The 13,095-nt window shown below is 37.7% G+C and overlaps 1 protein-coding gene and 1 non-coding gene across 11 annotated transcripts in view; one reads left to right on the top strand and one right to left on the bottom strand.

Moving 5' to 3' along the window:
- LOC102621844 (receptor-like protein 13) overlaps positions 1-13,095 on the bottom strand; it is a 215,691-nt gene that overhangs the window by 51,627 nt on the left and 150,969 nt on the right. The gene's annotated exons all lie outside the window — the stretch shown is intronic.
- LOC127902926 (small nucleolar RNA R71) lies at positions 7,903-8,009 on the top strand. The gene has a single exon (XR_008055564.1). It is a non-coding gene; the product is annotated as a small nucleolar RNA R71 (small nucleolar RNA).

Raw genomic sequence — 13,095 nt, 5'->3', positions numbered from 1 at the left:
ACTACTCAATGCCTTAGACATAGGACTTTTTTTTTTTATTTGCTACAGCATTGCTCATAACTCTTGCTACCTTTTACACAATTCTGCATATGGGGTACATACTCAGATTTGGTTACTCAGCAACTTGAGCCATTGAAGTAGAGTTTTATCTCATAAATATCACAGTCAATCAACTTGCTTCTCCCTTCAAACTTAAGATATTTTCTATTCTTTTGGCTTTGCTCTAGCAGTCTCATACAATTCAACCAAAGTCTAAGTGTTGGGACATAATTTCACTTCTATCTATAACTATCTCTACTTGGCATTCTCATAAATACTGAATAACACTCAATTTATCTTCATTAGGTTTTCAAATCCATACACAAATAACAGATAACAGAGCTTCACACAACACAAACATAAACACATACATAAACACATGCATTCGGACACAATCCCCCCAAACTTGAGAGATGTTGTGTCCTCACAAGCATACATAACAAAGGCATACAAATTGACAAACATAATTTTTTTTTTTAAAAAAATGAACTAGTAAGGATAGAGTACTCCCCTGTGGTGGGGACTGGAGTGCATGACGGGATGCTATCAGCACTTCTTGGATGCACTGCGCAGCTTATCCTTTGGTGAAGCTTTTGGGGAAGTAGCTGGCAATGTCTTTGTCTTTTTTGCTGCGGGGCTGGTGAGAGGAGTTGTGGCTGGGGTTGCTGTAGCAGTACCTGTAGACGTACTGCCTTTTTGTTTGCTAGATTGTCTTGGACTTGTGCGAATAGGCTGGCTAGGAGTTTGCTGTGGAGGTTGTTGAGTTAATGCATCAGCTGCCTGGCCCTCAGCTGTGATGGCAGCAATAACCGCAAGTAGTTGCTTGGCTTGGTCAGGTGTAGGCATAGCTCTGGCTGCTGCAGCAGCCAGCTTAGCATCGACTTGCTCCATCTCATCTTCAGAGGCTGGAGTTGTTGCCATTTTTGCTTTACCCTTGTCCTTTCTCTTATCTGCAAGGACTGGAATAGACGGCTCCTCTTCAAGGTCTTCCTCCTCCTTTTCTTGAATAACGTGCTTTTTTTTTTCTGGTTTTGGGCTGGGTTAGGATGGTTGGTTCCTCACGGTCTTTCTCCGAGTTGTCTTCTTCCTCTGTAGGTGAGCTATCAATCTCAGACTTGTCACCTTCTTCCTCAGGCTAATCAGATGGTTCAGCATCTTCTGATTCTTCCTCTGCTTGAGGTTCGGCTGTAGCATCTTCTGCTGGTTCCTCTGTAGCAGTGGCTTCTGCACTAGCCTCTGTTGATGTATCTATGGTGTTGGTGTCAAAATTGTACTACTAGAGCAGTGCATCAAGGAAGTTCCGGTGAGTGCGTTTCATGTACAGAGAAAATTGGTGTAGTTGGTTGTCCAGGTGCTGGAGATAGCTCCAAAATCGATCGTTTTCCCACTGCTGTGCTTCCGTACATTGAGTTATACTTGTGCTGAGTGCCTGGATGGTCTGTTCTAAGCCAATAGCTCGTCTTGCTCCTGTCTCAGCAGCTGGTTCAGTGGTTGTTCCAGCACTCTCACCAGCAACTCTCTCAATGGTTCATGCCGTAAAGGCACCATCATTCTTGACATGGTCATCTCTAGCGTCAAGACAAACATCTGAAACTACACAAATGCTAGTAACGAGTGATGGAAATAGCAAAGCAGCAGTTCGGTGAGTCTTGACTGCACAATCTCAGATTTCTTTTGCGATGATGCTACCCACATCTATGGGAAGCCCGCGAACTATGACATATAACAATACCAACCTTTCTTGCGAAACTGTAGTAGTGTGAGTGGTGGGCATAAGCCTAGATTTCAGAAATTTCACCCACACCTTAGCAATAGGTTTCAAATCTATCCTATTAACTACACGCCCTTCCTCATTAGCCCATGATGCTCTTTCGATTGTAAGAGTTGTAAAAATGGTGTTCCACTTTTTCGGGGTTAACGTATCACGCAACTTAGCATACTCACAAGTAATTTCAGCAGGTAAGTTATAAAAAGTATTGATAACACGAGAGTCTAATGGGACAAGTGTATTTCTTATCCAAATGTTGTGCTGATCAGGGCTTACCAAATTGGCGTAAAATTCTTTTACTACAGGCAGCACAGGATCTCGAGGGTGTTTGTAAAACTCTAGCCATCCTTGCTTTGCTGCAGCATTATGAATTGTTTGCACAATTCCCATGAGTTGGTCTGGAAATTGAAACCTTTTTTCTTCCAGAATCCTACGCGGCTCTATGAATTCTTCATATTTTTTTTCGGCGTGGTAACTCTAGAATCGTGACGGATCTTTGAGGCGGCTTGCTGTTTTCTTATATCTCGGCATTGCTGTAGCAGTAACAAATTTAGTCTACTGTTCCTGAGAGTAAAAAGAGAAGAAGAGGCTAAGAATTAGGAGAGTTGGATTTGCGAAGGAGATGGGGAATAGTGGTGTAGAGCACTAAGTACAATGACTCTTTTTTATAGTGGACTTTTAATTGGAGATAAATACGGTAACTAAAGATAAATGAGGGAAGGAAATATTTTTTAATTTAAAGCGCGTATCCCAAAAACATCGGCTAGGTAATTTAAGGCATTAATTTCAGAGATTTATTTGCAATTTCTATCCACATCCAAGCCTTCATCTGTCATGATTTATCTCCAACGGTAAGTGAGAGGCTTCATCTTTCAATTTACTGTAACGGTAAAATTGGTTGCTGCAGCACCCATTCGCTTACTCTAGCAACGATACATACTCCACACTAAAGCCTCTGACACGTGGCTCACCTCTATACTCTGCCACCATACAACCTCACTTGTCAGTATGGAATTCAATTGTTACACATACTTCCCACAAATTCAAATTAATTCTAACATTTAAAAATAAATAGATTATATGATAGCAAAATTAAAGAATGCAATAATTTGAAAAGATAAAATTAAATAGCTAGAATGAAAGAACAAAATTAAATAAAATGGTAAGGAGGGAGAGCTGTCAACTAAACCAAAGGAGATCAAAATTGGTTTGAAGTGGTTGTCTCCCCAATGGGCTGCTTCCCATGGAGCGCTTGATTTAAGGTCCTTCAGCCTGACCTTCCTTCATTGTTCAATAGCTGGGTTCTTTAAGGAGTAACACCTCCTTTGAACATTCTACTGCTGGATGTATGTAATGCTTAACCCTGTGTCCATTAACTTTGAATTCGTGGCCTGTTTGTTCATCTAGAAGATCAACAGCTCTATGAGAATAAGATTTTAACAACTTAAACGGGCCAGACCATCGTGACTTGAGCTTTCCCGAAAATAATCTTAGTCTTGTATTGTGGAGCAACACTAATTGACTAGGGTTGAATTTCCTGTGCTGAATATGCTTGTCGTGCCAGTGTTTTGTCCTCTCTTTATAGATTCTTGCATTTTCATATGAAAATAGTTGTAATTCATCAAGCTCACAAAGTTGAAGTTTCCTTTGCTCTGCTGCAGCATGCATATCCCAATTTAATTTCTTCAGTGCCCAATGTGCTTTATGCTCTAGCTCTAGTGGCAAATGACAAGCTTTGCCATAAACAATTCGGTAATGAGACATTCCGAGTGGAGTTTTGTATGCTGTTCTGTAGGCCCATAGAGAGTCATGTAAGTGTAAAGACCAATCCTTCCTTATTGGATTCACCACTTTTTCTAAGATCTTTTTAATTTCTCTGTTGGATACTTCAGCCTGACTCCATATTTCATCATTGCTGCAGCAAAGATTTTGTTGTAAAAATGTGTGCCCTCATCACTAATAATTGCTCTAGGAGTGCCAAACCTAGAGAAAACATTTTTCTGAAGAAAAGCCACAACTGTTTTAGCATCATTGGTAGGTAATGCTGCAGCTTCTACCCACTTGGAGACATAATCCACAACAACAAGGATATATAAGTTCCCAAAAGATAGCGGGAAGGGTCACATAAATCTATTCTCCAGACATAAAAAACTTCCACTTCCAGGATGTTGGTCAATGGCATTTCATGTCTTCTACTTATGTTCCGTGTCCTTTGACACCTGTCACAACATTTAACAAATTCATAAGTATCTTTAAAAATAGTGGGCCAATAATAACCTAATTGCAGAACTTTGACAGCTGTTCTGTGACCACCAAAATATCCTCCATATGTTGCAGCATGACATGACTCCAGTATATGGGGTATCTCTTCTGCTGCAACACATCTTGTTATTACTTTATCTGAGCATAGCTTATATAAATGTGGGTCATCCCACTGATAACTTCTAACATCATGAAGAAATTTCTTTTTCTCTTGAAACTTTAGCTCAGGTGGTAGCAACCCACTTACTAAATAGTTAGCAAAATCTGCATACCATGGAGATTCTGACTGCTGCAGCATCTGTGCTTGTTGTACTACCAACAGCTGTTCATCAGGAAAAGTTTCAGTGATGTCGTTCCTGGTCAATGTGCTTGTGTCTGCATCCAGCCGTGACAGGTGGTCTGCTACTTGATTCTCAGTCCTCTTTCTATCTTTAATTTCCAGATCAAATTCTTAAAGCAATAAAATCCATCTAATTAATCTTGGCTTGGTATCCTTCTTTGAAATTAAGTATTTGATTGCTGCATGGTCTGTATATACAGTCACTCTAGTGCCTACTAAGTAGGCTCTGAATTTGTCAAAAGCAAATACTACTACTAGCAACTCTTTCTCTGTAGTGGTGTAATTGATTTGAGTTTGAGTGAGAGTTTTGCTTGCATAGTAGATGAAGTGAAAAACTTTATCCTTTCTTTGCCCTAATACTGCCCCCACAGAGTGATCACTAGCATCACACATCAATTCAAATGGTAAAGTCCAGTCTGGAGATATAACTACTGGAGCAGTGATCAGAGCTTTCTTTAATTCTCCAAATGCTTGAAGGCAATCTTTGTCAAAGTGAAACAGTTTGTCATGCTTCAGCAATTAACACAGTGGTTTAGCTACTTTGGAAAAATGCTTAATGAATCTTCTGTAGAATCCAGCACGGCCCAAAAAACTCCTAATTCCCTTTACTGAAGTTGGAGGTGGCAGTTTATCTATTTCCTCTATCTTAGCTTTGTCTACCTCAATACCATCCTTGGATATCTTGTGACCCAACACTATTCCTTCTTGCACTATGAAATGACACTTTTTCCAATTGAGTACTAAGTTGGTCATCTCACATCTTTTAAGAACTTCTTCCAAGTTGTGTAAACAATCATTGTATGTTTCTCCAAAAACTGAGAAGTCATCCATGAAAACTTCCAAAGTCTGCTCTACCATATCAGAAAATATAGACATCATGCATCTCTGAAAAGTTGCTAGAGCATTGTATAGCCCAAATGGCATTCTTCTGAAGGCAAATGTTCCATAGGGACAAGTAAATGTAGTCTTCTCTTGATCTTCTGGAGCTATAACAATCTGGTTGTAGCTTGAGTACCCATCTAAGAGACAATAATATTGTTTTCCAGCAAGTCTGTCCAACATCTGATCTATGAATGAAAGTGGGAAATGGTCTTTCCTTGTGGCTTTGTTGAGTTTCCTGTAATCCATACACACTCTCCATCTAGTCACTGTCCTTGTAGGAATAAGTTCATTCTTTTCATTAGTCATTACTGTTATCCCTCATTTCTTTGGAACGCATTGAACTGGGCTTACCCATGAACTGTCCGATATTGGGTATATGATTCCAACATCCAACCATTTAATGATTTCCTTCTTCACCACTTCTTTCATAATAGGATTCATCATTCTCTAGTGCTCCACCGAATTGCTGGAACAATCTTCTAACAGGATTTTATGCATGCATATTGATGGACTTATCCCCTTTATATATGCCATAGTCCATCCAATTGCTCTTCTGTATTTTCCCAGTAAATCTACTAGACTCTGTTCTTGACCTGCATCCAAAGTAGAAGAAATGATTACAAGGAGTGTGTTGTTTTGACCAAGATATGCATACTTCAAATGTGAAGGTAACAGTTTTAATTCAAAACTAGGGGGTGATTCAATAGATGGTAAAGTTGTTTTTACTTCCCTGTCTGAAACATTCAGGTGTTCAATAAACATGTTGTGCCTATTAGATTGCTGTTTGTCCATCCAATCTGTTTGGATTGCTGCAACATCTTCAAAGGTGGTGACTTTGTCAAGTGCATTACTGTGGCATCTGTCCATTTTGTTTGCTACAACAAAATCCACTACACTTAGGAAATTGCAATCTTCTACTTCATCGGGGTTTCTCATAGCCTCTAGGACATTAAATGTGACTTGCTGATCATTCACTCTCATGGTGAGCTCTCTTTTCTGCACATCTATCAGAGTCTTTTCAGTTGCTAGAAAAGGTCTTCCCAATATAATGGGTACGTCTTTATCAACTTCAAAGTCCAGTACAATGAAATCCACTGGAAAAATGAATTTGTCAACCTTCACCAATACATCCTCTATTTTTCCTTCAGGGTATGCATGAGATCTGTCAGCTAATTGCAGAGTGACTGTTGTTGGTCTGCACTCCCCTACTCCCAGATGCTTAAATACAGATAATGGCATCAAATTAATATTAGCTCACAAGTCACAAAGTGCTTTGCCAGCATACCTTGTTCCTATAGCGCAGGGTATTGTAAAACTCCCTGGATCTTTTACTTTTGTAAGAATTTTATTCTTGAGCATATGGCTGCTCTCCTATGTTAAAGCAACAGTTTCAAACTCTCTCAGCTTTCTTTTTCATGCTAAGATATCTTTTAAAAATTTCACATAATTTAGCATTTGCTCCAAAACTTCCACAAAAGGTATATTTATGTGCAGTTGTTTCAGTACTTCCAGGAATTTGCTAAACTGCTTGTCTTGTTTTTGCTTCTGGAGCCTTTGTGGGAAAGGTGATGGATGTCTAAACTGCTAGGTAGCTTCAGGAGATATCAAACTCTGTTTGTTTGGTTTGGTGCAGGTTGTGACTACTGGTGTTGCAACTTCTTTTTCAGCATGTTTTGGTTGAATTTCCTCTGTAGTTGCTGTAGCTTGGCCCATGTAACTAGTGTCTTGAAGAGGAGGTTGTTGTAATATGCTTCCATTTTGAGGTAATTTTTGTGCTGAATTGAATTCCATCCCATTTTTTGTTACATCAGCTGGGATATCAACATTCTTTCCAGACCTCAAATTAATTACTTTGCAGTGTTCTTTGCCCTCCCTCCTACGGTCTTTTGTGTTGCTAGGTAGGCTTCCTTGAGTTCTGCTGCTTATTGCTGTGGCTAGTTGTCCCATTTGGTTTTCCAGGTTTCTCAAGGATACAGCTTGACTCTGCACAATTGCTTCATTCTTTACAATGTACTCTTTAATCAGTGCTTCTAGTGAAGTGATTGGATCCTGACTGTTATGCTTTTGCCCTTGACTCTGCTGATGAAAACCAAGTGGTTGTGTGTTTTTATTTTGTCCATTTAATGCTGGAGCATTTCGATTCTGACTGCTCCATGCAAAATTTGGGTGTTGCTTCCAGCCAGGGTTGTAAGTATTTGAATATGGGTTGTTCTAAGGTTGTCGACTGAAATTACCCACATAGTTTACTGAAGCTGGGTTTCCAGGACAATTATCAAAGTCATGCTCTTCACCACAGTATACACAAGAAAGTTCAGTAACTTGCTTTACTGTTGCTGGAGCAGATGTCAAGGCCTTTACTATGTTAGTCAATGAGGTCACTTGTGCTAACAAGGCTGTAATTGCATCAATGTTATGCACCCTTGCTGATCCTCTTGCTGCTGGTTGCCTGGCTGAAGGCCACTGGTAATTATTATTGGCAATTCTTTCCAGAATTTCATAAGCTTCAGTGTAAGATTTGGATAACAGAGCTCCATTTGTTGAAGCATCCACCATTAACCTTGTACTCGGATTCAACCCATTGTAGAAAATTTCCAATTGAATGCAACAAGGAATACCATGATGAGGACACCTTCTGAGAAATTCTTTGAATCTTTCCCAAGCCTCGTACAAACTTTCATCTTCAAGTTGATGGAAGGAAGTAATCTCATTCCGCAACTTTGCATTTTTTATCGGTGGGAAATATTTCATTAGAAATTTATCAGCCAATTCATTCCATGTAGTGATGGAATCAGATGGTAACGAATTTAACCATACTCTTGCTCGATCTCTTAAGGAATAAGGAAAGAGTCTCAGCCTTAAAGCATCTTGTATTGCTCCAGCAATCTTGAAAGTATCACTTACTTCCAAGAACAATTTAAGATGGAGATGAGGATCTTCATTTGGCAATCCATTGAATTGACCAACTGTTTGCAACACTTGAAACATCACTGGCTTTAACTCAAAATTTGCAGCGTCTACTTCAGGTCTGATGATGTCTGGATGTACAACTTGAGGAGTTAGCACAACATAATCTCTTGTAGCTCTGTCTCTGTCATCAGCCATGTAAATAATATTGTTATTGCCTGGCTGTCTCCCGTTAACATGTTCATTCTGCTCTCCTTGAATGTTTACTGGTTGTAAGGGCCCGTGAGGATTCAAATTTCCCGCATCCTGCAAATTATTCATGCTTGAATCAATTTATGAATTCCTTTGTTCTCTTCGCAATCTCCTGACAGTCCTTTCAATCTCAGGATCGAATTGGAATACCACAGACCTGTCTTTGCACATGCATGTACCGATCTCTTAATAAATAGAATAAATCAAATCAAATTTGGCGCTATCAAGATTTACTTCACACTTCAAAAATAAACAATCAATCCCCGGCAACGACCCCAAACACTTATTGATTTATTTTTATAATCAATTACTAATATACACAACAAGTAATAAAGTGATGAGTATTCAAGATCGTCTCCACAGGGATTGATGTTAGTCAAAATGCTAAAGCAATCACAATAGTGCAAATTAACTAAAACCGAAACAAACAATTGTCAAATAATTCTATCGTAATTAATAATTGCGAGAGATGGAAATAAAACAATACTGTAATGACATAAACTAAGTTAAATGTGTCTAAGATTCAATTGAGAATATAGTAGTTGAATAATCAAACTCTCCTAATGGGGTGATTGGTGTTTACCAAATTAGCACCAGTTGTTACAATAAGTGCTGCAGCACTTGGCAGAATAAATCTGCATCCTCAGCTATTGCATGTTAGAAATCTCATACCTTTAAATCTACTAACAATGACCAGTTGCTCATATATTTATGGTACGTCATTATATCCTTTAATCTCTCTACCCTACAAGGTGAACACCTATGTCCAGAGTGTCACAAATCTTAACTTTAAGTACTGCCCTTATGGGATTCAAGATAACCTAATCCAGGAAACTCAATTTAAGAACAAGTAATACTCTAATAATGTCCGCTAAGACATGCCCCTTTGCTGCTCTTAACTGAAACTATTAAATGGGTGGTCAACCGAAATAACAGTTATACTCATAAAAACTACTAGAGTAAAATGCTACAGCATTACCATAACAACATATAAGAACAATCAAGAACCCATTGGATTATTTGTCACTCAACTACAAGTAAATTTAGTTAATAATCTGGATGAGAAAAATAATCATAAATATATTGATCTCGAAATACATCAAAATAATTAAAGGAAGAAGATAAATATAAGTTGAGCACGGCGAAAATCAAAGCCAAGTAATTCTGCACGATTCTCCAATGTTGCCGAAACAAAACTCTTTAATTATGATATTCTTCTTCTTCGTTCCTTTGTGATTATTCTAGTGATAATTTCCTTGCCGCCTCTCTTTGTGGTATTGCCTCCCTTTTATATTGCAAATTAGGGTAAACCCAAGCCTATGAGCGTGCATGCGTTAAATTAAGAAACATTTGCTGACCCGCGCCTAAGTTTTCTCTCGCATTTACTTCCAGATTGCTACAGCACGGGTTGCTCTAACATCCGCAACAGCACTGCATTACTCCCGATTGTGCTTTTGTTCTTTTATGACTGGCTTCTTCCCTCCTCTTGCTCATCTAATGCCTCAACATCCCCTCATGAATTAAGACTTTCCAAGAACCTACAATTATGCATATGTTTTTAGCACAAATTACTATGATTCAAGCAAAACTTATTAATACTCAACTAAAATGAATGTTTAAGCAAAATGTAATCAAAATGTAATAAAAACACCTTATTTGTTCTCTAAAAGATCCTGATTCAAGTTTAGAATTGATGTAATAACTCTCATTTCCTAGAGTTATCACTCCCCTCGTTCATTTGACATCCATTGAAGAGCTAATACTTTCAAAGAATCACTTCTGCATCCCAATTTCACTTAAACCACTTTTCAATCACTCAAGACTCAAGAGCTTATGGGCTTACAACAATGAAATAAAAGCTGAAATAACTGAGTCACATTCTTTGACCGCCCCAAACTTCCAATTACAATCTCTCTTGTTGTCTTCCGGTTATTGAGATGGTGTCACATTCCCCAAATTCCTTTACCATCAACATGACCTGGAGGATGTTCATCTCTCACATATAAAGATGAATGGAGAATTTCCAAATTGGTTGTTAGAAAACAACACAAAATTAGAAACTCTTTTTCTCATCAATGATTCTATTGGAGGACCTTTTTAATTGCCAATTCATCCACACAGGCGGTTAAGATTCTTGGGTGTCTCCAACAACAACTTCCAAGGCCATATTCCAGTAGAAATTAGAGATATTTTACCAAGTTTATTTTCTTTTAACATTTCCACGAATGCCTTGCATGGTAGCATTCCCTCTTCATTTGGTAAAATGAACTTCCTCAGAATTTTGGACTTATCCAGCAATCAATTGACTGGTGAAATCCCTGAGCGCTTGGCCGTCAATTGCGTTAACTTGGAGTTTCTAGCGTTATCAAACAACAACCTAAAAGGTCACATGTTCTGTAGAAATTTTAACCTGGCAAACTTAATATGGTTACAATTGGAGGACAATCACTTCATAAGAAAGATCCCACAAAGTTTATATAAATGCTCCTCACTAGAAGGATTGTACCTTAATAATAACAGTCTTTCGGGTAAGGTTCCACGATGGTTAGGCAATCTCACAAGTTTACAACATATTACAATGCACAAGAATCATCTTAAAGGTTCTATTCCAGTGGAGTTTTGTCAACTTTATTCTCTTCATATTTTGGACATTTTCAGACAACAATATATTTGGAAGTATACCATCTTGTTTCCATCCTCTCTATATCAAAAAAGTTCATCTTTAAAAAATTATGTTACATGGACAGCTAAAAAGAGGTACATTCTTTAATTGCTCTTCCCTTGTGACATTAGATCTCAGCTATAACCGCTTGAATGGCAGCATTCCGGATTGGGTTGATGGGCTTTCTCAGTTAAGCCACCTTATCTTAGGTCACAATAATCTTGAAGGTGAAGTGCCAGTTCAATTGTGCGGATTGAACCAACTGCAATTGTTAGATCTTTCTAATAATAATCTTCACGGTCCTATTCCCCATTGCTTTGATAACACCACACTTCGTGAAAGTTACAACAATAGTTCTAGTCTTAAGCCATTTGAAGCATCTTTTGACGGTTGGCTAACCAAAGAACAAAAAATCCTAGAAAGTTTTGAATTCACAACAAAGAACATTGCGCACATTTACCAAGGAAAAGTGCTTAGCCTGGTAGCAGGACTTGATCTTTCTTGCAACAAGCTAATTGGTCATATTCCTCCTCAAATTGGAAATTTGACGAGGATTCAAACATTGAATCTATCACATAACAGCTTGATAGGATCGATCCCATCAACATTTTCAAACTTGGAGCAAATTGAAAGTTTGGCTCTTTCCTACAACAAATTGATTGGGAAAATCCCTCATCAACTTGTGGAGTTAAATGCATTGGCTGTTTTCAGTGTGGGATACAATAACTTATCAGATGAAATTCCAAAATGGAAAGCACAATTTGCAACCTTCAACGAGAGTAGCTATGAGGGAAATACTTTTCTTTGTGGATTTCCATTGCCCATTTGCAAATCACCAGCAACTATGTCATAGGCTTCAACTAGCAATGAAGGAGATGATAATTTAATTGACATCGACAGTTTCTTCATCACATTTACAACATCATACGTAATTGTGATATTCGCAATCGTTGTTGTTCTATATGTAAATCCTTATTGGCGATGTAGATGATTTTATCTTATTGAAATGTGGATAAGTTCTTGTTTTTATTCTGTTGTAGACAATCTTATTCCAAGAAGATTTTGTCATTGAAATTAACAAGTAGTTTAATTATAATCCTTTAATTACTAATCAAGTTTGCTTAGGAAATAAATTTATTTTTATTTTTTATTAAAATTGTACTAGTTTTTAGCATTAAATAGCTTCCAACTTCCAAGCACTTCACATTTTTCTCTACACTTAAAAAGCTAATTGATCATGTTTTGCAGATTTGGATTTGGAGCAGGATGGATCCAAACCCATATTTGTCCATCATAGCTTATAGCTTCCCTATACTGTGCAGCATACTTAAATAAGAGAACCATCTCCAATGTTAAAAGCAGCCACTCTATAACATTCATTTAGAAACTATATTTAGAGTAGTTTTATAGTCATACACAAGAAATGAAACGCCTAGATGCACTTGATCCCCTATTTTACTCTGAAAAAGAACGATTATGGTGCTATCATCATCTTCTTTACTAGTAACATTAACACCAAATCCAACGATGGACCCAAACATTTCATCAAGAAAGGTATATATCTAATAAAGTTGAAGCTTGACAAAAAATTCAGGAAGATTGATGCCTTGCCACAACAAGGGGCACAAAAACATCAAAGTAGAGATGAAGCAGTATTCTCAAAGCTAAAACTCTCAAATCCACCACCAGAATTTTATATATTAGTTTCATAATTTACAAATAAATGAAGATGAAGATTATGCTAATGAATTCAAATTATACCATACATTCTCTAGATGTTAACAAAAATTTCCAACTCAATACCACATATTTCATAATATTAAGATTGGAAAGTTTCATTAGTTAGAAGTTTCATTACCTTCAAGTGGAAGATGAAGACGAACATTATGCAAGTGATTCAGATTATATCATACATACTCCAAATGCAACTAGAAATTAAAAAGTTCATGCCCACATATTTCATAACATTATGATTGGAAAGTTTCA

This window comes from Citrus sinensis, chromosome 5 (assembly GCF_022201045.2).
Source record: "Citrus sinensis cultivar Valencia sweet orange chromosome 5, DVS_A1.0, whole genome shotgun sequence".
Classification (NCBI taxonomy): domain Eukaryota; kingdom Viridiplantae; phylum Streptophyta; class Magnoliopsida; order Sapindales; family Rutaceae; genus Citrus; species Citrus sinensis.
This window is presented reverse-complemented; position numbering and strand designations above follow the sequence as displayed.